General features: G+C 35.8%; 1 long non-coding RNA gene and 1 pseudogene across 1 annotated transcript; one reads left to right on the top strand and one right to left on the bottom strand.

Annotated features, from left to right (window-relative positions):
* Window positions 1-7,043: 7,043 nt before the first annotated feature.
* LOC149149446 (uncharacterized) lies at window positions 7,044-7,827 on the bottom strand. Its single transcript, XR_016263285.1, has 3 exons — window positions 7,709-7,827; window positions 7,523-7,615; window positions 7,044-7,351 (listed from the first exon to the last, which is right to left on the bottom strand). It is a non-coding gene; the product is annotated as an uncharacterized LOC149149446 (long non-coding RNA).
* Window positions 7,828-9,691: 1,864 nt separating this feature from the next.
* LOC149149445 (scarecrow-like protein 1 pseudogene) lies at window positions 9,692-13,056 on the top strand (annotated as a pseudogene).
* Window positions 13,057-24,541: the final 11,485 nt, after the last annotated feature.

Here is a 24,541-nt window from a genome sequence, read left to right as displayed (position 1 = left end):
AGAAAGACCACTTTCCCCTTCCATTCATTGATCAGGTATTAGACACATTAGCAGGAAAGAAATTATTTTCTTTCTTGGATGGCTTCAGTGGATACGATCAGATTGCCCCTAAAGACCAGGACAAAACTACTTTTACCTGTCCTTGGGGAACATTTTCTTACAGAGTCCTACCCTTTGGCCTATGCAATGCCCCTGCCACATTTCAGAGGGCCATCCTCAGCATCTTTTTAGATTTAATAAATGAAGGGTTCGAAGTATATATGGATGATTTCACACCATATGGAGATGATTTTGAGCCAGCACTAGACACATTGGAAAAGGTGTTGCAATGATGTATCGCCACCAGGCTCTGCTTGAGCCATGAAAAGTGCTATATGATGATGACCAAAGGGCTCATCCTAGGTCATTATATCTCAGAAGCTGGAATACAGGTAGATCCAGCCAAAATTCAAATAATTTTGTTAATACCTACTCCTACCACACAGACAGAGGTACGCAGTTTTCTAGGATTTTCTGGTTATTATAGGAGATTCATAGAACATTTTTCTCAAATAGTTGCACCTCTATACGCACTGACAGGGAATGTTGATTTTGTTTGGACAGATAAATGCGACCGTGATTTTGAGGATCTAAAAAATCTTGTGTCCACAGCCTCAGTGCTTAGAGGCCCAAATTGGGACTTGCCATTTCAAATTTCATCATATGCTTCGCACACAGCTATTGGAGCAGTCCTTTGACAAAAAACCATATGAAATCTATTATATTAGCAAGAATTTGTCTCCTACTGAGCTAAACTATACCGTAACTAAAAAAGAGTTTTTACCTGTAATACATGCTGTAAATAAATTTAGGCATTAGATCACTAGATATCCTGTTGTTTTATATATAGACCACTCAGCCATAAAATATTTAGCAAATAAACCTATTAAAAATGGTAGAGTAACAAGATGGTTGATTTTATTGCAGGAATTTGACATCACAATAAAAGATCAACCAGGGAAAGAGAATCCTGTAGCTGATTTCCTCTCACGAATGCCGAAGCCAGTGGATGCAGCAGTAGTCGAAGATCAATTCCTAGATGAACATTTATTTGTTGTTACTGTCAAGACACCCTGGTATGTTGATGTTGCAAATTATTTAGTAGTAGGCAAATTACCAAAGCATCTAACCCCCAATGAATGAAAACAGATTGTGCAACATAGTACCCGATTTTCTTGGATTGGGGGCTACCTATTTCATACAGGGGCAGATATGCACATCAGAAGATGCGTCTGTGAAGACAAAATATTTGACATTCTGAAAGCCTGTCATGATGAACCATGTGGTGGACATTTCACAGATCGAAGGACTGGTCACAAGGTTTTGCAAACAGGTTATTACTGGTCCACAATCTTTAAATATGCTAAGAAATTTGTTCAAGCCTGTGACAGTTGCCAAAGAGCAAGACACTCTGGACAGTCCAACGAAATGCCTTTAAACCCACAACTAGTAATCGAACCATTTGAGAATTGGGCGCTCGATTTTGTTGGTCCGATTAACCCATCATCAAATCAGAAAACATATATTCTAGTAGCAACAGAGTATGTTAGCAAATGGGTTGAAGCAGAGGCACTTCCAAGAGCTACAGACTTTGTGATTCATTTCCTATTCCAAATATTTGTGTGATATGGCCTCCCAAGGGAAATCACGGACGGAGGACCATAGCTTGTAGGTAATAAAATCACTACAACATTAAAAAATTATCACATTCAGCACAAAATTACCACTCCATGTCACCCACAGGCAAATGGCCAAGTAGAGAGCACGAATAAAGTGATAGAGGAAATATTGACAAAAACCATTGCATTACACAGGCGTGATTGGGCTTCAAGATTTCTAGAAGCCTTGTGGGCATACCGAACAATGTGGAGAAACACCACCAGTTATTCTCCATATTAGCTAGTATTTGGAAAGGAACCCATCTTTCCAATAGAGTTTGAAATACAAACATTAAGAACAACACAGGAGATCGGTCTGGATTTAAATAAGGCCCAGACTAATAGATTACAGCAAATTAACGAGCTATATGAAGTTAGGCTCTCAGCTCTTCAACACACTGCATTAATCCAACAACAGAGAGAAAAATGGCACGATGCCCTGATAAAAAAGAAAATCTTCCACGAAGGAGATTGGGCAGTCCTATATGACTCCAGGTTTCAGGATTTTTCGGGAAACTTCAGACTCGATGGCTTGGACCGTATGAAATCTAGAAAGTGTATGACAATGGCACCATTTCTTTGACTACTATTGATAGATCTGGACATACCTTTAAAGCAAATGGCCACTGAGTGTGACTGTACCATAAACCCCTTACTCAAGAATCCTTCTACCAGCAGCTCCGGGAAGATTCTGATATGAAGATTATTGCTTAGGAAAATAATCCTTCCTCGGCATTGCTTCACTAATTAATTTCATTGTTCTTAGATTTTGTACATAAGTTTTTCTTTTCTATTTGTATAAACTACTTTCTGTACATATTTTTGCATTTCTGCATTTTTTTGCATTTTGTTGTTCCTTTCCGAAGGAACAACATTTCCGCCTTTTTGTTGTTCCTTTCCGAAGGAACAACACTGTTGCATTTTGTTGTTCCTTTCCGAAGGAACAACATTTCTGCCTTTTTGTTGTTCCTTTTCGAAGGAACAACACTGTTGCATTTTGTTGTTCCTTTCCGAAGGAATAGCATTTCCACCTTGTTGATGTTCCTTTTCAAAGGAACAACCCTTTTGCATTTTGTTGTTCCTTTCTGAAGGAATAGCATTTCCACCATTTTGTTGTTCCTTTCCGAAGGAACAACACTTTTGCATTTTGTTGTTCCTTTCCAAAGGAACAACATTTCCGTCTTTTTGCTATTCCTTTCCAAAGGAACAACACTTTCACATTTTGTTGTTCCTTTCCGAAGGAATAGCACTTCCGCATTTTTGTTGTTCCTTTCCGAAGGAACAACACTTTCACGTTTTGTTGTTCCTTTCCGAAGGAACAGCACTTCCACATTTTTGTTGTTCCTTTCCGAAGGAGCAACACTTTCGTTGTTCCTTTCCGAAGGAACAACACTTTCGTTTTTTTTGTTGTTCCTTTCCGAAGGAACCGCATCTCTGAATTTTTGTTGTTCCTTTTCGAAGGAACAATACTTTCATTTTTTTGTCGTTCCTTTCCGAAGGAACAGCGCTTTCGCATTTTGTTGTTCCTTTATGAAGGAACAACACTTTCTTTTTTTTTTTGTTCCTTTCTGAAGGAAAAACACTTTCATTTTTTGTTGACTTTTGTTTTTTGCTATTCCTTTATGAAAGAACAACATTTCTGCATTTTTGTTGTTCCTTTCCAAAGGAACAGTACTTCCACCATATTGTTTTGCCATTCCTTTTAAAGGAACAATGCTCCTTTGCATTTTTTTTTCTTTCTACCATCCCTTTCGAAGGAACAGCAGTTTTGATTTCGGATGATCTTGGTTGTTCCACTAAAAGAGCAGTATTTTATTTCACGCTTGCTTTATTTGTTGTTCCGATTAAGGAACAGCTGCTGTTGCTCTTAAGGAACAAAAGTTTCAAGTGTGTGTGTTTTTTTTTTGCTTATTGTTCCTCTTAAAGGAACCACAGTTCTTGCGTGCAAATGTTCTTTTGCTATCCCCTTTAACGAACAACAGCTATTCCATCTAAGGAACAACACTTTTTGAGTGCATTTTTTTTTGTTTTGTGTGTGTGTGTTTCATCATTTAGAGAATTTTTACGAATGATGGTCATTTAAGACACAACTATACATTTATGCAAGAACACAAAAACTAGAGGATATTGAAATCAGAAAACCAAAGAAAAATCGTTATCTTTATAGAAATTGCTTTGAATCAATAAGAAAAAAGGGAAAGGACACAACTATTTATATTACTTTGTTGTCTTTGTTTTCACTAAAACCAATTTGATTGATTATTTTTATCATGTTGGTTCTTCCTTAAATATTCATAATTCTCTTTGATCATTATTATTGAATAAGAATAAGGGCATATTTTCCTCTATTGAGATGTTCAGACTTCTTCCACCATCCCTACTCTTAAGGAGTGATGAGATATCCTCTGTATATAAATAGGAAAGTGCTATACAGAAGAAAAGAAAAAAAGGAAAAATACATATATATATGATTACTAACATAATTTGTTAGATGAAGGATAGGGGGTCTCATCAAGAGCCAACCTACCATGATCATAAGGAAGAAAGTGAAGTGGAATTCCCACTATGGCCACCACACCAGGGATATGATCCAAGAGGCACATCAGAAAAATAAAAAAGTCCTTGGAACAGGAGGTCTCATCACGAGCCGGCCTACCCACCTTTCACTCCTTCCTGGTGAATGGAATTGTGATTCATCTGGTTACCAAGCTAGCACAATGGCCTCCATTCTGACATTGCAGAGCACTTTCCTAGGCATACACAAAGGATTATGGTTCCAAGGGTGAAATAAGCAACTCTGTCAAGGTTATGGAAACCTTTGGGCAACAAAGCTCTACTGATGGTATTGAAGTCATATTTTTCATACACCATTAGTCATTATAAACCCTTCTTCTTATATCTTTATATTGATTTCAAAAGAGATTATGTTATATAACCCTTTCGAACCTTTTATACATGAAAATCATTTATAAATCAATCATAATGGTTAAAGTGGATAATGACCGCATAAGAACTTTTACGTACGTCAAGTTGCCCTATCCTCTATTTTTCACATCATTTCAAGACATTTCCATATTTATTTGTGATTTCCATCATAAGCCTCGATTTCAGTAATCCACTGATTCTTGTAAACATGTCATGGATCTATATGTCGTTCCTTTATTTTACTATATGACTGCAGTCCAGCATGCTGCTCCTTTATCTGCCGATCGAGGACAGCCTATCACATTTCAAGGGGGCGCAGGTGACCTCCATAATACACTGGCATACGTGTCAACTCCTTATTTGGAGGTACTATGACTCCATCAAAACTCGGGAATAGCAAGTTTAATGGTATTGTATTTCCAAATATGCACAGCTTGTTGTTCCATCGCCATTTCTATGTTTTGCTCTGTAAAAATTAACAGTGAGCTAAAGCTTGAACAGAGTGTTGTTCCATCGCCATTGTTTTCGCTCTGCAAAAATCACTACAACAAAACCAACGATTTGCGCCAGATTTTAGTGCATTTTTTTTGTAATTGTGATGAGCAACCTGGCGCTAAATCTGGCTCTATTGTACAATTTTTAAAGCGTCCTTTTTTGCACCTGATTTTGCATCCTTTTTCATGCTAGATTTTGCATCATTTTTTACACAAAACTATGCATCATTTTTTGCGTCAAATTTTGAACCAAGATTTGCATCTTATTTTATGACAGGTTTTGCTTCTAGTTTTGTGTCATTTTTTTGCATCTATTTTTCATTCTCTTTTGCTTCCTATTTTGTGTCATTCTTTGCTTCCATTTTTGCACCATCATTTGCATCAAGTTTACACAGTATTTTGAATCCAATTTAACGTCTTTTTATGCATCCATTTTGTGTCAGTTTTTGCATCTAGTCTTACGCCAGGTTTTGTATCTAGTCTTACACTAGTTTTTGCTTCTATTTTTGCACCAGCTTTGGTGCCTATCTTTGCACCATGTGTTGAATTTGATTTAGCACCAAATTTTGCATCCATTTTTGTGCCCATTTTTGCATCTTTTTTTGGACCATTTTTTACATCCACATTTACGTTTGATTTGTCTCCATTTTTCCCATCTCATTTTGCACCATATTTTGCGTCATTTGTTTCATCCAATTTCGCATCATTTTTAACACCATCTCTTGCATCTAATGTTACACCATTTTGAGCATCCAAATCTGCATTTATATTTGCATCTTATGTTGAGTCATGTGTTGTGTCCACCTTTGCATCTTATTTTGTGTCTAATGGTACATTCAATTTAGAGCCATTTTTTACGTCTACTTTTGTATTTGTTTTTGCACCAAGTTTTGCATCCAATTTTAAGCTATTTTATGCCCCTTTTTGCACCATTTTTTTGTGTCTACTTGTGTCCAATGTTGCACCATTATTTACACCGACTTTTTCATCCAATTTTTCATTTTTTTGGTGTCTATTTTTACATCGTTTTCACCATCCAAATTTGCATCTTTTTTTGCCTCATTTTGTGTCCACATTTGCATATAATTTTGTGTTTGAGTTCGAGCCTAAATTTTCATGTGATTAGGAATCATTTTTTACATCCAATATGGCATCCTTGGTTTCACCTTTTTTCAGCCCCATTTTGCATCTTGTTTTATGTCTTTTCTTACATCTTTTTTTTTTCCTTTTTTGCACCCAAGTTTGCATCCCAAATTTACACCATTATTTGCATCATCATTTGGCATATTAATTTGTAACGTTTTTTGCTTCTTTTTAATGCTCAACTTTGCATCTTATTTTACATCTAGTTGTTGTCTTTTTTTGCATCTAATTTGGTGCCCATTTATGTGTCCTTGTTTTTTCCCAATTCGATATCCTTTTGTATGCCATGTTTTGTTCCCTTCTTTGTGTCAACTATTGTACAATTTTTCACTTCTAATTTAAAACACTTTGTATGTCAATTGTTTGCATTTTGTATTAATTCCTAGTTTAACATCCAATTTTACTTTCAATTTTGCATCCATGGTTACATCCGCATTTGACTTCTTATATAGAGTATATTTTTCTTTACATATATGACCCCCTTTATAGATTCATAGTGAAATATATGATAGTTTCTAAATATCATTGAAGCATATATCACAATTCAAAATCATTTGTAAAGAAATTTAAGAGAAATTGACAACATCCATCCAAAAAAATAACAATGTGTCATTAACAATTTTCAAAACATGTATAAAATAGCGACATAATACTAATAAAATCAGTATTATTTTTAATCAAAACAAGTAAAATTCAAATATGATTAACAAATCAAAATATTTCATGAATATCATTATTCTACGATAAATTAACAACATACATAAATCAAACTCATCCTATGATTACAAAATCAAAATGTCTCATTGATATAGGGTAAATTCACAACACCCATCTAAACATAACAATGTCATTCTACACAATAATTTCTTCATAAAAAACAATGCATGTGCATGCCTAGCTACCACCACCAAGATCATCCTCATGATCATCTTGACCATCCTCATTACTCTGATCCACATCATCACCAACACCGCAACTATCATCATCATCTCCTCCTTCACCACCATCATCCTCATCCTCATCCTCATCATCTCCTGATATATGTTGAACATAATTTGGATCATCGTCTTGGCAATCATTACCTATAGCATTCTGACAAAAAAAAAAATATTACATGTTAGTATTAATTACATAACACAACACATGTTTTTGTTATACAATGTTAACCATAAAATGAGGTAAGATATAATATCTAATAGTACTAAAAAATAAAATGAAAATATGGTTTAAAAGTATATTGGAAATCCAACTAAGATTACATACCATAGAGTCCATCCAAACAACAAATTCAACCCATCTCTTTTGCTACAGCACCTCCTTTTCCAAATGATTTGGAGGTCTTCCATATTTTAGTTCCTATCAATCAGTAAATAGGGAGAAATTAGATAACAATGACTTTCTTCTAGTACAAAATTTATTAAAAAAATATCACATGTTTAATATACTTACAAAGGTTGTTATCAGTGCTTTTAAACCTTTCTGGCCACTACGATGAGTGACTTTTTTCTTGGTTAACCTCGCCTTGGATGCCTTGTCCTTAAACATAAACCAATTAAATTTATTTTCACACAAATACATGTCTAAGATACTTATAAGTATTAATACATTCTAAATAATGTTTAATGAAAAATTCAATAGCTGAATGCTCTCATTGCCGGCTTTTCTTTGTGCATCCAACTTCTCATATGATTTTACAAGTTCTTTCCATACTTTAAAAGGTATGTCAATAGGGCTTTGTTTCAGTCTTTGATCTTGAGGCATTTTTTTAATTTTTCTTGTTTGGTTAAAAATTTTGGTTAAAAAGAACCGAACAAGTAATTCACATCAATGGCATGGGGACTCTATGGATATGTGTAAAAAAATGGCTATAAAGAAAACATCCAAAAAACATATGAGCTCTCCCTTTGATGGTCACTTGGGGCATATGGCTGGAAAGGAACAACTCCATTTTCGAAAATCAAGGACAATCCTTTCTCAAAGTCCTTCCTAATATTTGCTCCAAATGTCTTAAAATGAAAAACAAAATTCAAACGTCATCCTTAAACATCTCCCTTAAATATAACGTTGGACCATAAATTCTTCACTTTTATTGTTATCGGCTCTGGAATGATTTTTCTATATGCAATTATATAATGAAATATGTGTGCACTAATGAAAAAACATTGAGTTTCATTTTTCATAATCACAAACAATGAAAAAAGAATCAAGTCACAACATCAATACGGTGATGGATAACAAAGATTTCCTTGAAGGTGGCAGAGATGAAGTGAATTTTAATGTGAAGTTAATAATCACAAGTTTTGTTGTCGACCAAGATCTTCATTACTTAGTCCTTGATTTTTTTTGATAGAGAATAATAGCCATTACTACGATTAATCACTGATATTTATGAACAAAGACACCATTCTTTTTTCAATGAAGATGATAGGTGGTATTTTATATGCATGGTTAAGCCTAAGATAAGCCATGTTTTCTACATAAGAAAGTTATATTAAGTTATATCCATGAAAATGAAAGGAAGATGACATTGCATGTTTCCTCGTATAGCTAACCATCACTCAATAACATTGGATGCCTCTCCACCTCATTCATTACATCATTGCTTAAGAACCTTGGATGCTTCTCCATTTTTTTTGACATCATGTATTTATTATGTTGTTGTTGGAGGTTTTACACTAAGTTTTTCAACATCGAGCTTACTAGGGCTTGCACCACCGGGGTTATTAGTAAGAATCTCATGAGGTTTGCATAGCCATGATTATTAGAATCAAAATAGTAGGATTTGCACTAAAAAATAGTTCATAGAGCTTTCCTGCTGGGGAGCAAATCACAAGTTCAACTTCTGCAGTGCAGAGCACCGAGAGCTCGTAAGCTTTCTTCAGCAATCCACCTACGTTTGGAAAATGTAGCCTACCTGCTGGCGATGTTCTCAATCCTCTTCCTCTGCATCTTTCCCCTCACTATTCTTGTATGTCCTCTTTCATTTTTACCTCCAAACAAACCCTCTCAAATTGAGAAAGCAGAACAACTCACTTGATGAGAATCCGAATCCAATTATCGCTTCTAACAATAACCCAATACGATACCAGAAGTGATTACACAAAACCTCATTGACTCTTCATTTGTTTGGAAAAGAGCCAAGCATATACTTCTGACGAGGGTTTCCGTCTCAAGTCTGGCTCGCAGGACGTCGCTTAGTCAATTGCGAGAAAAGTTTTCCACCTGCCTGTCACATACGGTTTGTCACACTATATATTAAAATCAGGGACAATCCTTTCTCGGAGTGGACAATCCATTTGAATGCATTGATCAATGCTTTGTCCAACGCTGGTAGAGTGGACCATGCAAGGAACTATCTAATGGAGATGAAAAAATTTAAATCCTGATATAGTTTGATATAGGACATTCATTGGAGGCCTATGCAAATTGGGTATGGTGGATGAGGCAGTGAATCAACTGGCGATAATGATTAGAAAGGGTCTCTCACCCACATATGCTCTGTACTATTCACTCATCAAAGCTTGTTGCAAATCAAAGAAAGTTCAAGTCGCTGCCCAGATACTGAACAAAATGCTTAGGGAACGTGTTGTTCCAAGTCATGCAAGTTTTATCTATGGCATGCATCATCTTGGGAAGGTAGGAAAAAAAATTGAGGCATAAAAAGTTCTTGAAGAAGTGATAGATTGTAAATCCTCTGTACATGTTAAAGTATACACAGAAGTAATGTCTGCTCTATTTCAGACCAGTGAAGTGGAAAAATCATTACAATTAGAAGGCAAAATAATTAGAAGAGGTTGTGAAACTAACTTTTTGAATCTGTAAAACAGTGTTTCTCTAAGGGAAAAATTGATGAGGTATCCAAGATTTTAGAAGGCATAAACCAAAGATATCCAGTACAAGGTATTACATTATGAAAAAATTGAAATGGTCAGATTTATTGTTTTTCCAAGGTGACCACTCTTGCTTGAAGGAATGGAGAGGGCTCTGCTCGTAAGAAAGTACTGAACCAAGACCATTGTCAAAAAATGTTGAACCAAGAGTATTGTTAAAAAGCAATGTTGCTTAGTTGCATGAAAATTTAATTGTCCAAAATTTAATTTTGGACTCTTTGCTGGCAAAATTTCATATAAAGGTATGCCCTTTTGCCTTATAACATGATGATTTTAATGAAAATGGAGGAAGGGAATCAACTTCAGAGAATCAAATGAAGTTAAAAAATATTAGATTATCAATTATAATCCATAGGAAGGGAGGAAAATAAAGGGTATGGTTGTGCTTAGCCTAAAACGTTTGCCTCTCATTTGAGAACTTTTCAAAAACTCAACTTTATTTCTGAATCTATAAACACAACTCTAAGTTTACATCTCAATTTACAGGTAAAGATTCGGTTTAAAGCAAATCTAAAAATAAGAATAAGCAAATCCAGAACTAAGAATTTGAAGCATTATTATTGTGGCAGAGCAAGGCAACTAAAATTTGAGTGTGTGGGAACAAAGTGGGATCTAGAACATGGAAAACTCACCAAAAAAAACAGCAAATATTGTGGAAAGCAGAAAAGAGGAAAAAGAGCATCATTCCTTTGTTAATTCTCATACAGAATACAAATTAGATGCATGGTGTGAAGGAAAATGAAATTTACAGGTTTGTGGTTGAAATTTATTGGTGTATCTATACGTGTGGCCCCAAATCATTTGTAGGTATCATACCTGTAATTATGGGTAAGGCCATATTTAATTTGATTTATTTGAAACTAGGTTTGTGGTTAATTCCAACCTAGGAAAACATGATATATAGGTTCAATAACCTTCTTGTGTTGTATGCCCTCATTGTGTAGGCTCAATAACCCTCTTGTTGTGTGTGCCTTTGTTATGTGGGCCAATAACCCCTCTTGAGAGGATGCCTCATTCGAGTTCAACACGATCTCTCGTTTGTCTCATCTCATCTTGTGGTTGGAATTTTCCCACACTCTTGCATCTATGTTTTAACTTTTAACTTTTCAGCACAATTGTACTTGGGTTTTGCTCTCTCTGGTGCACTTTTGAGGAGGCTATTTCAATATTTTGGGTGAGATTTGTTTCCACCACTTCTCTCATTGACCCTTGTAAATATCAATGGTCGTAGGTTATGTAACAAATTCACATGCTTTCATAACTTATAGTGTTGTAAGTCGCAGCTGCAATAGCAGTTCATTGTGGCACCATAGGTTTTGGTATCAAGTTCTTCTGGATTATCTGCAATTAAATCCATTTCTGGTCATTATTTCAAACCTTCTATCAACAATTCATTTTCAAGACAAGACAATGTCAAGGAAATTAACACGCCTCTCTACTGTTATTTATATTAATATTTATTCAACTATCGTTGGTTGAATGACTATCAACTTTTCCATATAATTCATCACCCCATAACTCTTTCAGAAACCATTATATTCATCTTGTTCTTAACAGAAACAACCCCCCAATTTTAAGAGTTGTTATCAAGTGCTGGGAGCTATTTCCACAAATGAAACATTTTGGCAAACATTTCTTTATCCACCCAGGACATACACATTCATTTATCCGTTTAAGGCATGTTCACATTCAATAACATTCCAAGAAAAATACAGTGAAACATGGCATGTAAACTAATGCAGCCTTGCAGGTACACACATATCTATTACTCTTTCATATTCACAAACTTAACCTATCAATTGCTCGTCTGTATATTCATCGAATTTCAAACTTAATAAATAAAATCAGCCCAAGACAGACTAAGAGTAAGACCTAAGAACTATAATTATCATGGACACCATAAATAACATGCACGAACCAAAGAGGGCCTACAAGGCATAACACTAAAACCATTGATGATGTCAATAACAGAGTGCGTGAGGATGCCATCCCATCATACCGAGAACTTCCAGATTAGAAAAATTTAATAAATAAAATAAGCCTAAGACAGTGACTAAGACTAAGACCTAAGAACTGTAATTATCATGGACACCATAAATAACAAACACAAACCAAAGAGGGCTTACAAGGCATAACACTAAAACCATTGATGATGTTAATAACAGAGTGTAGGAGGATGCTATCGCATCATACCGAGAACCTCCATATTGGCAAAACTTTGGGCACATGTAATGCCTTATAAACCACTTCGTCCATACACACATAATTAGGAGGGGAGTCTTAATGTGGAATCAGATCCCAACATAAGGATAAGCCACTATATCGATGTGGACTCAGATGTCCAACCATGGATACTTAAGATAAATCCATATGAGGTTTTAGTAGTAAACTTTGCATTCCAACTGCATCACATGCTCGATCAAAGTGTGTCTACAAAGAACTCATGTGATCGGCTTCTGAGGATGGTGAAGTCTCTCAACCCTAAAGTAGTCACGGTAGTAAAACAAGAGGTTAACACTAATAATACACCTTTCATCCCCCAGTCCATGGAAGCATTAAACTATTACTCATCAGTGTTTGAGTCGCTAGATGCTACACTTAAAAGGGATAGCAGAAATCGTATGAATGTTGAAAAACAATGCCTTGCCTGAGACACAGTGAACATAATTGCTTGTGAGGGAGAAGAAAGGATTGAGAGGTATGAAGTTACAGGAAAATGGAGAGCTAGAGTGACTATGGCAGGATTTAGTGTATATCATCTCAGTGCTAATGTTAAGGACACGGTTAAATCTTTGCTCTGTTAATCATATTGCAATAGCTATAAGACTAAGGAACAAGGAGGAGCTATGTATTTACTATTTTGGATGGTTGGACAAAATTCTCATTGCAACATCTTCTTGGCATTGAGAGGCAACGACTATAAGAATGTTCTTGTACAAGAATTTGTTATAATTTATCAATACCATTGTTGAAACTGCATGTGACTTTCATGTGTGTCAGGGAAGAGTTCAGAAACCTGACACAATAACTTATTATAGGGGTAAAAGATGAAACTAATTTAAGGAAACAATGGTTTTTACCTGTCCTGTTCAACCAGGGATAAGATAGTTATTCGTTTGTATTTTGCTTCCTTATCCAGGTAGACAGGAAAATTCTAAGGCTTGCTAAAATCAATGATATGCATGCCTACACAGTGGGTAATTGGATAGAGATAGTTACTATTTAACTTTTAGGAACTTATACTTCACCAGCTAAAAAGTTTTGGATTTTTTTTTCTTATGACCTTGAGTACAGAGTCTCATAATCAACTAGAAGAAAAATCAAGTCTATCTTTCAATTGCTTGAACCAGGACTATATCACGGATATTGCAACAATAAAAGAAATAATTCCAGTCTATAGAAAGGTAGCATAGTAATAACATACTTGAGTTTTCGGGGTGCTTCAAACAATCTTGTCCTAAAGATAGGATTCCAGGTTGTTTACAGATTTTAATTGGTGAGGTTGGCTCTAATTTTGGAACTTTGTTGGCTCTGCTGCAGGTATCATTTTGCCCCAAATCTTCACCAAGCCTTTTTCATGGACTCACTAAAGGACTCTCATTTTCTACATCCTTCATATGAGTAAACCTTCGACCCAGCACTGGTTTTCAATACAAACTTTCAAAGAGAGAAACTGGCAGTTTGGAGCAGGTTACAAGACCTCCTTCTATAATGAACAGAGATGACCCCGGAATGTGGCAAAAGTTCTCCCCTTCAGCCGGTGCTAAAGAAAACAAAGAGCTTCTCTCTGAAATCTCTAACGGCGTGCTTGGATGGCCTAATTTGACCAAAACCACAAAAATGTACCATGAGTTTTCCTCTATGTTGTTATATTGTGAAGGATAGTGTTTCCCTCAATTACTAACCGTTCCAATAGCCCCTGCTTCCTGATCCATTAGTTTTGACTTCTCCAGACACTAAAGAGCATTAACGATTCTATTCCATTACACAAAGATGAGCTGGAAGGGAAAACCCTTCGGAGCACATTATTTCATGTTGAGGTATCAAATTCTTGGTTCCATGGAAATAGAAACCGCATGAAGATATCTACGAACCACTTGAACATCAAAAATGTTCAGTCTCAAAATTCTGAAGTAAATTTGTAAAGAATGTAGCATTAGTTTTCTTGGCTTAGTGAAATCCCTAATTTTCTATCCTATTTGCCTGTCTTAAAAATCTCACGAAAACCTGTAAAGATTGTGCCATTGTGTAAGCTTAGCCTCTAAAAGCCCTAGCTTTCTATCTTCTTCTGAGTAATTTCAATAGAACACCATCAAATACCAGAATTATCAATTCCCATTCTCCAAAACTTTTAAATGTGCGGAACTGAGACAGAAATCATTCAATCAAACCACTCGAAATGCATCTGAATGTTGATCCATTAACTTAAAGAACTTCTTCCCAAACTCTGCCATTTTTTAAACAAAATTTTGAGCACAACCTTGTCTAGTCCATTTATAGAGAGCGTTAGTTTATGAAATCTTGCCTGTAAGCCAAAATAGAGTCAAAATTTTCCATTGAAAGCTCAAAATAACTGAACCAGAAATAACCCTTGTGAAATTTGCTGCTTAAAACATTGTTTTAAGCACGACCTCTTTCTTCAGATTTATTTTAGATAATACGATAGCTTATTTAATGAAATATTTCCAGAAAGTTGAAATATGGCAAATTTTTCCAATCAAGAACTCTAAATAATTTCATTAGGACAAGGCGTAGAGGATTCATGAGGGCGACAAGAAAATAATGGCGCTTTGCAATTTTAGCACTCTCTTGCAGAAAAATACCTTTTTTGAAATCGTTTTGACCATGAAGAAACGCAGATGAACTATTGGAAGTCGTGCAGAGAGAGATCTGGTGGCTCGTGGATCGATTCTGGGGCAATGTTTATGCGATTGCAAACCATGATTGTTCATATGCGAGCTACTGAGCTCGTTGAGAGGGATACGCACAATGGCACCAAACTACCAAGAGGATTTGAATTTAAAGGCGGGATAGAATATCTACCGTCCGATCATGTCATCGACGGCCATATATTTGTGTTTCAGTAGAACGGATTTTCAAAGAATTTGAAATATTATACATTTTATAGAATTTGAAATATTATACATTCTATTATTTAAGCTGAATAATAGTTTTACTTTGGAAAAATAATTGGGCACATCAAATAAAATATTGATGCGACGGACATAGAACTCCGAAACAATAATGCACCCTTCTCTTACTCCAAAACAATAATGCACCCTTCTCTAGCTGATGTGTCAATGCTTTCTTTGAAGTGGAACTTAAAGAATTAAGTAATTATTCATTATTAAATTTGGATTTTATATAAATTAATTGATTATTTATTAATGTTAATTTCATTTTATAATTTTATAGTAATTTTTAATAGATTTTAGTTAAAGATAATTATTTGAGCTATTATTGTATCAAGATTTTTGTTGTGTCTTTTATTATTATATTTTAATCCACTTTAAACATGCTCAAAATATGTTTTCATCTTCATTTGTGGAGATTATCTACTTGCATATTCAAAAAGTTTTGATGTAGTTTTTGCCTTGAAAAATGATTACTGTGATTGTAATGGTGAGAAATTATTCTATAAACAGTGCTAAGTGTTATTTAGAATAAATGAGAAATTCTTTTTGAATATATAAGACTAATCTTTGAGAGAATAGATATATATTCCCTAATTATCACATAAAAAAGGGGTTAATCTTGCATTTAGTGCTTTATCTCTGTAGAGTTTCGCTAAACAAAGGGAATACCTCCTCCTGCGTGACTTTGATTGTCCCTCCCTCTTACAGGATTGCAAAGCATTAAGAATTGAATCTTCTTTATTTTAAAGATGTAGTCTTGTCGAATATACCAAAAACATAGTAGGATTCTTTCATTATTGACAAAATCAAGCACATGTGCAAGGGAAGTATTCATCTATGGATGGTTAACAAGTTCATTAATAACTACAAGCAAACGCTTCAAACTATGTATTTAATGATCTCTAGTCATCATCTAAAGAGTTCAAGAATCAAATCAATTCCAACCTAAGTTCTAAGTATATGGTAAACCTCTACTCTAGAGGTTCTATTATTGTAAAATTTCACAACTATGGAAGTTGTGGCAAGGTCTCAAAGGAGGGACTTTCTTTTTGGGGCAAAACTAACATTTTTTCAAAAGATAGTTTCTATAATTGAATCCATCTTCAATATCCATTTCTTCAACCCCACTCTGGATTTGAATATTGAATCCCCCCTACTTATTTTGGGATGAGATGATCTTTCAAAAGCCAACATAAATATATTGGGGACTTACAACAATATACAAACTAAGCAAGGAAGGGTATACACACATGTGTTAGAATTTGAATTGAAGTTGACTTGAGCAAAGGTATAACAATGCATATTTAATTAAATATTGGTGATTTTAACAACCACGTCCATTAGATTAAAATAATGATACTTTATGTGTATCTATATGCAAAGACAAAATACTTGAAAGGCACCTTCCCAACAACAAAGGTCATTATAAGAAAAATGGAAAAATAACAAGTTGATGGGTGGTATGATTGAATGAAGAATCAAAGGGCAAGAAAGAAGAGACATCCAAGTTTAGTCCTAATAAAAGATTTTATGGCCCCTTCCAAGGAGTGCGTTATTAAGAGGGACACAAACATGATCATGGAGTCTGTGCTAAAGTCTTATGGGAGAAATAGGAAGCATGTGAATGAGATATTATGGATTTCAAAAGAGAAATCATGTTATTCAATCCAATAGAAGCAAGGGGATTGGTGCTACTTGAGACTCCATAAGCTCTAAATCAATTGGTGAAAGCAAGAAGTCTAAAAGATAAATGCAAAGAAAGGAATATCCATCTATGTACAAATCTACAATAAATAAATTCAAAATTATACAGTGTTTCCATATAGACAATGTTAGGTCCCTATAACACTAGTGATTCCCCCATTACTAGTGTCATTGTGGCCCTTACTGTTATTGTTGTGCCCTTATTGTCCCCATATTGTTATTATTGTGCCCCATAGAAGCCCACTATTGTTATTTTTGTGCCCTTATATTATTATTGTTATGTTGACTTTGATTATATTGTGACCCCTTAGACTCCTATATATAGAAATGAGGCTTTGTCATTTGTATCATCCAATAATTGTTATTTTGTGTAATGTAAAGGAGGTTTCCCCCTCGAAGAGGCTGATTTCTAAGTTGTTGATCTATCTTTTCTATCTTTTTGTGAGTTGGTTTCATAACAGACAACCTAGGTTCGAACCCTAAAAAGTGTAGGGTCTTTGTGAGTGTTTGTGAGGGAATGTGTTTGACATCACATAATTGGATTCCCTTCATCATCAAAGAGACATGTGTCCCAAAAGTGAATTTGGTTTAAGTGGATGTTAATATGATACATTGTATATTTTCTGAGGGTAGTAGCACAATTGGAAAAAAGCATGTTGGCAAGCCCTTGTGTATCCAAGTGATCGAAAGTTCAATCCCCCAGACATATCTCACCAATTGAACTTAAAAAAAAATGATACATTGTATATTGCAAAGCCATTAAGTTAAGTAATGACCTTGGCTAACCCAAATATTTAATTAGAATTTAAGCTCAAACACAACATTAGAAGTGAAACCTTCACTCTAGATCTAAGCTATTACAATAGATTCTGACTGTCAACACCTCGAGGTTCTATTTATATGTGGCTACCTTTTATGGTTACTATTGAATGTGTGATTGGCAATAGTAATGGCAACTTAGGGCTGCCAAATTTCCTTCGATTCCCTCACTACATCCTAACGCAAATAGTTGGTCAATGCCTTGGTTGTCTTTCAAAACTGGTAGGCAGCGTCTTCTTTGATATTTCTCAATGGTTTTAATTCCACTACAATCACAACTTTCATTTACATAAACTTCGTGTTTTCGCACGAGCGACGATTGTTCCAAGGTGAAATGTCACTTGGATGGTTTCAATGTTGTTGACCCATCATAACTAACTAACGGATATGCCCATTACAATTTTATACCACCCCATTATCAATATCAATTATGCATGGGAACCAATTAAAGCAACTTTTCACATTAATTTTATATGAGCATGAGAACATGTGTTAACAAGCAGCCCATAAAGCCTCATTTTGAATGCCATAGTCACTTAGAAGGAATTCCTCTTGTAGTAGCATCCTCCCTACTAAACTTTGCTAGTGCTAACATTAGAACCACCATTACAACAAGATATCTTTCTAGTGTTGACAACACCATTATAGTAAGATACCTCAAGAGAGACAGAAAATTTAAAAATTATGATAGTAATACATATCCAGAAGATGGTATTGAAACTAGTAATTGTTCACGAATCCATAAGATTGTAAGGTCATTCTCATTATCATAATCATTGTCATCATCATCACCATCATCCTTGTCATTGTTATTGCCATCATTACATTATCATCATAATCACCATTCATGCCATCATCATCATCATTATGGACATTGTTTGCAATTGTTCATAGTTGTAGATGTTGTAAGAAATATCATCAACCCAAAAAATGTGATCAGTGCTAGAAAAGGGTTGTTTAGGACACATTGATATACGTAAGAGAAATAACAACTCTATTTTTGACAGATGATCGATGATGATCATCATCACCACCATTATCATCGTCATTGTCATTTTTATCATCCCCATCATCATCATTAATGTAATTTCTATCGACATTGTTGTAATCATGCATCATCATCATTCATGCCATTATTGTTTTTGATGATGACCTAGATGAAAATGATGATCATGACACCAAAGATAATGCTTATTATTATGACAATGACTACATCTAAAATTGGGAAGATTCGCCAACGTCATTAGCATCGTCATCATCATAATCATTGCCATCATCATCATTGTCATTGTAACCACTATCGTCTTTATCATCATAATCACAATTCATGTCATCGCCATCATCTTCATTTTCATCATTGTCAATATTATTGACATTGTCATCAATTGTTCATAATTGTCAATGCCATAAGGAATATCATCAATGCAGAAAATATGATGAGTGTTGGAAAAGGGATGCAAAAGCGAACATAGAAATGGGGGCAACAATAGAAGTAAAATTGGATGAAAAGTGGATAAAACATAAGTAGATGCACAACAACATGAAAAACCTGACACAAAAGTGGATGCAAAAGTAGATGCAGTTGTCAATGCAAACTTGGATGCAAACATGAAGGAAAAAGTGGAAGCAAACATGGGTCCAATGGTAGGTGTAAAACTTGGCACAAATTGTGGTGAAACAAATGTGAATGCAACAACGGAAACAAAAGTATATGAAAAAATGGATGAAACAAAAGTGGATGCAATAGGGGATGCAAACGTGGAAGCAAATGTGGTTGCAATGGTAGGCGCAAGATATGGTGCAACAAAAGTGGATGTAACAATAGACAAAAAATATGCAAAATAAGATGCAAAAATGGATGTAAAAGTGGAAGCAAACATTGATGCAACATGCAAAACAAAATTGGATGCAAAAAATGGATATAATGTAAGTATATGCAAAAGTAGATACAAAACGAGATGCAAAACCCAATGCATAAACCTGACATAAAAGTGGATGCAAAAATAGATGCAATATTTGATGCAAAAGAGGATGTGAACATGGATGCAAAATTGGAAGCAAACGTGGATACAACAGTGAGTGCAAAACATGGTGCAAATTGTGGCATAACAAAAGTGGATGTAATGATAGATGCAAAAAAAGAATCAAAGTATGATGCAAATGAAGATGTAAAAAAGGATGCAAAAAGTGAAATTTAAAATGGGTGCAACAGTGGATGCAAAATTGTGTGCAAAAGTGGATGCAATAGAAGTCGATGCAAAAGTAGATGCAAAAGTAGATGCAAAACGAGACACAAAACCCGATGCAAATCCCGGTCCAAAATTGGATACAAAAAGGGATGCAAAAATAGATGTAGTAGTTGATGAGAACCTAGACGCAAATGAGGATGCAAACGTGGATGCAAAATTATAATCAAAAGTGGGTGCAAAAGGAGGTGCCAAACTAGGCGCTAATTGTGGCACAAAAATATTAGATGCAATAGTGGGTACAATAATAGATGCAAACGAGGATGTAAATATGGATGCCAAACAAGAGGGAAAAGTGGATGCAACAAAAGTAGATGCAAAATTTTATGCAAAACTAGACACAAAACACGATGTAAAACTTGGCGCAAAAGGGATGCACAAATGGATGAAAAAATGGATGCAAAAAAGGATGCAAAAGTCGATGCAAAAGTTGATGCAAGTGTAGGTGAAAAAACTGGATGCAAATGAGGATGCAAAAGTATGTCAAACAAAATTAGGTGCCAAACTTGATGCAAAACCTGGAACAAAACCTGGTATAAAGGATGACACAAAACTTGGCATAAAATTTGGTGCAAAACGTGGTGCAAAACCTATTGCAATACCTGGTGCTAAACTTGGTGTAAGATTTGGTGCAAAACTTGATGCAAATTTTGTGTCAATTTTTGCACCATATTTGATAAATGGATGCAAATAGCACCAAAAATGGGCTCTAGATGCAAAAAAAGAAGTAAAAATGGATGCTAATCGCTGGTTTTGTTGTAGTGAATTAACAGTGTGCTAAAGCTTGAATAGCTTGTTGTTCCATCGACATTTCTATGTTTTTGTGTGCTAAGCTTGAAAAAAATGGGAGGCGAATCAATACGTAGTGAACCGCAAGTGTTAATGGTCTCTGATGCTGTATGCAAAATTTCAGTAAGATCAGGATGGATTTTCTACCTTAACCGACTATAGTATTCTAATGAGACGATGACCATTAAATTTCTGCAGAACTTGCAGGAAGATCATTCCATGGTGAGGGGGAGGCAAATAACAGTAACAGATGCGGTAATTGCTAAAGTTTCAGGACTGCCAGCTATTGGACCAGTATGGACCCTGAAAAAAATGAGACTGCAAGACACTATAACCATCTTCTGGGACAAAGGACAGAGCCTTACTGTCAAAGGAAAAGGAGTCCTACCTACAACCCTGGGAGAACCTTAGGTAGAATTAGCCAGAATTGTGCAAAGCTACATCACTTGCGATGGCAGAAAAGACGTGGTAAGACCACACCATCTCAAACTATTAGCTGTATTAAAACAAAAATTTGTTGTGAATTTGCCCACATACTTAAATTTTTTATTGCATGATGCTTCTCGAAGTATAAGAAAATCTCATCATGTAGAATCAGTAGTAAGTCATCACGGCTTAATTTGGCTAATAGTCAGTTACAGTCTCACCCAATAGCAGAGTAGTTGGGAAGAATTTGTTTTCTCAATATATGGAGGATTGGCCTTACCAGTGCCAAAACGAAAAAGCACTACTAGCACATCAATTAGACCGTAGAAACAACGACAGTCTGCCAGATTGGGGAGAAGCAGAGGAATGTTGGGAAATCCCCAAGAAAATAGTAGCCAAACATTAGAAATACATGACTCAGAGGACGAGAAACCCCCACAACTTGAAGGAGGGGAAAATGAAGAAGAATAATTAGAAGAATAGGAACCAGAAGAGGAAACTGAGCACTCCAGCGAGGAAGAAGAGGAGGAAGAAGATCAACCCAACGAAAGCCCATTATAAAACTCTCTGCAAGAAGATGAATTGGCCCAAATTTTGGCCAATATGGGTGAGTATGTCTAGCCCCATAGCCCACTCAACCCCGATATCGAAGAACAACCACAGGAACACTCTGCTCATAGTAAGAGTGCATCTGAGGAGATGAGTGATGAGGAAGAAGAAGAAGGACCACAGGAACACTCTACTCATGGTAAGAGTGCATCTGAGGAGATGAGTGATGAGGAAGAAGAAGAATGACAATCACAGGAACACTCTGCTCACAATAAGAATGCATCCAAAGAAATGAATGATGAAGAAGAAGTAGAAGCAGAAGCCGGCCGCGAAATAGCAGATCAACCCAGGGTCTCCTCCATTGAAAAACCTAATTAGGAGGACGAGAAAACTGAAGAAGTGTTCCAAGAAGAAAACATGGAAACAAGCCAGGGCGTGGGTACAATCCCTAAAGAACAAAGCCCAGGCCCAAGAAAATAAATAGTTGTTCCTTCGAAGAAAACAAATGAAATCAAAAGGTTGCGAAAGGAATAGCAGAGACTGTTAAATGTAATTAAACAACTCAAACAACAAATAAGGGTCCTAAGAATGGGGAAAATCTAAAAAAGAACCCCTGGAACAAAGGATGCAGCCACCCAGGCAAAATCCCATAAAATGAAGACCAAAAGGACTTGAGCCAAACCCATTATCATTCAGGACTGCAAGGAACAACATGTGGTTGTTACAAATGCAGAAGCCCAAATAGAAAACACACCAATCTGTAATAAGGACATCCAGACAGAGGCATTGTCCTCTAGCATCATGACCGATCGGATGGTTCATGAGAAGGAAACACAGACTATAGGAACCAGATGTCGCAATAAGTAGATGCAGGTAGATCTCCAGCTTAAAAATGTTATGATGGACAATGATCCGAGGATAGTGAAACTTCAAAAGGATCAGGCGCAGGCCCAACAAACGATAGAAAAGCTCACAGAGGAAACTGTTCCTCAGGAAAAATGTCAGAAGTTACAGCAGCAGGTAAAGGACATCAATGCATCAGAGAGCGAGGCCTTCGATAGATGGTGAAGGGTAGAGGAAAAAGTTAAAAAGGTAACCAATAGACTAGACATAGTTATGATTCAAATGGATACCTTATGTTCTCTGTATACTAATGTTCTAGCATGTAGGGAACCTGCCAAAAACTATGCTTTATTTTTTATGGAAAGGCATTTACAATTGAAAATTAAGGTTGTCAAGGCAGGGGTGCCTATAGAGCTAAAAGCTATTGATTATTTCATAAACTACTATAAGCATTATGGGGTGAAAGTCCATCGATTGCTATGTGAGTTTTATTTGCATAACCTTGTGTTGGATGGTGAAACGGAAGATAACTCTAGCCCTTTTGTGGGTGATATCTAGCTTTAGGCATTCATATCTTTTGCTATTAACCAGATAAAGTGGCTTAAAGCCCACAATACCTTCCAGAGACAGGAGAACAGGTTAGATCTATGGGTAAGGGGTGAACCTAGAAACCCATTGCAACTGTGGAATAAGCATAGAAGCTTAATGAGAAAGAAGGGTGTGATCCAGACATTGGGACCCATTCACACAACAGTTGTCCAGCAAGGGGTAGAATACTTCCTAGCCATCAAAGACCTTGCCATAGCAGCAGCCAAACTCTGATACAAGACTTCCAATCGGAATGTCCAAGACAGAGAGCCATTCAATTACAAAAATTTTAAGCTAGTTGTTGATCGCTTGGTTACCTATGGTAACCTCATATTGAGAGAAGGCCCGTATTGGTTAGGCTGTAGGTTTCGAAGTCCAATCATCTGGTATCCTACACCAGGGTATAAGGCCCTATATGAATTGCCTAAAGGACAAACAGAGCATATTTTTGAAGTTTTAGCTAGAAACCATGGTTTTAGACCACTACATGAAAATCTTTCTCCAGCCTATTCCCTAACTGCCTTGCATGTCAATTACAATGTTTTCATGAGGGAATGAAAAAGGGTAAGCAGGGGGTGTGTTGAGCATTGGAAAAGGTTTGTATTTACCATTTATTTCTTTATCGTTTCCTTTAAATCATAACTCCTTTACATTCCAAGATGGTAATATGTTAAAGAATTATAATAGAATTAAGGAGATTTGTGATTGATGAAAATGACTAATTATTGTCTTTTTCTACACAGAAAGTGAAGAAAATGGAAAATCATTCGGAGGAAAAGACAAAGCAGAAGCAATTGTTGTCCCTTTGACAGGAAACCACATCTAGACGAGGAAATCAAGATTAGAGTGCATGGTCCAGGAAAAGGAATAGGAAATGCGGCATCAACGTAAGAGGACAAAATGATAACTGAAGATCAAAGATATGGCGAATCCCTTAGGACCCTTTGATCCTGAGGGATCACTGCTTCAAAACTTATCTATATTTTTTATACTTCCACCTGACCATTATAAAAAGGGACAGCGTTGCTAGCCCAAGGGGTGGATATTATTGTTGATTTATAGAATTTGTTGTTATAATCTGAACATTGATCATCGACTCTCTTTAAAGAGTGATAGTTGTAACTCTTCCTTTATGATTAATATATAACTCAGTTGTTGTTCCATTATCTGATCCTAGAGTAAATGCAGCAGTGCTTCCCTGGTGGCTAATGGCCCGACCCTAGTGGATCACTTGCTTCTTGTATCATTATTTTACGATTACAATCATGTGTGGTTTGATTTCCCTTGCATTTC

The sequence above is a fragment of the Pinus tabuliformis genome, chromosome 9 (assembly GCF_031772625.1).
Source record: "Pinus tabuliformis cultivar Carrire ecotype Pingquan chromosome 9, CPIR1, whole genome shotgun sequence".
Taxonomy (NCBI): Eukaryota; Viridiplantae; Streptophyta; class Pinopsida; order Pinales; family Pinaceae; genus Pinus; species Pinus tabuliformis.
The sequence above is the reverse complement of the archived record's forward strand: the minus strand, read 5'-3'. Positions and strand labels throughout refer to the sequence as shown.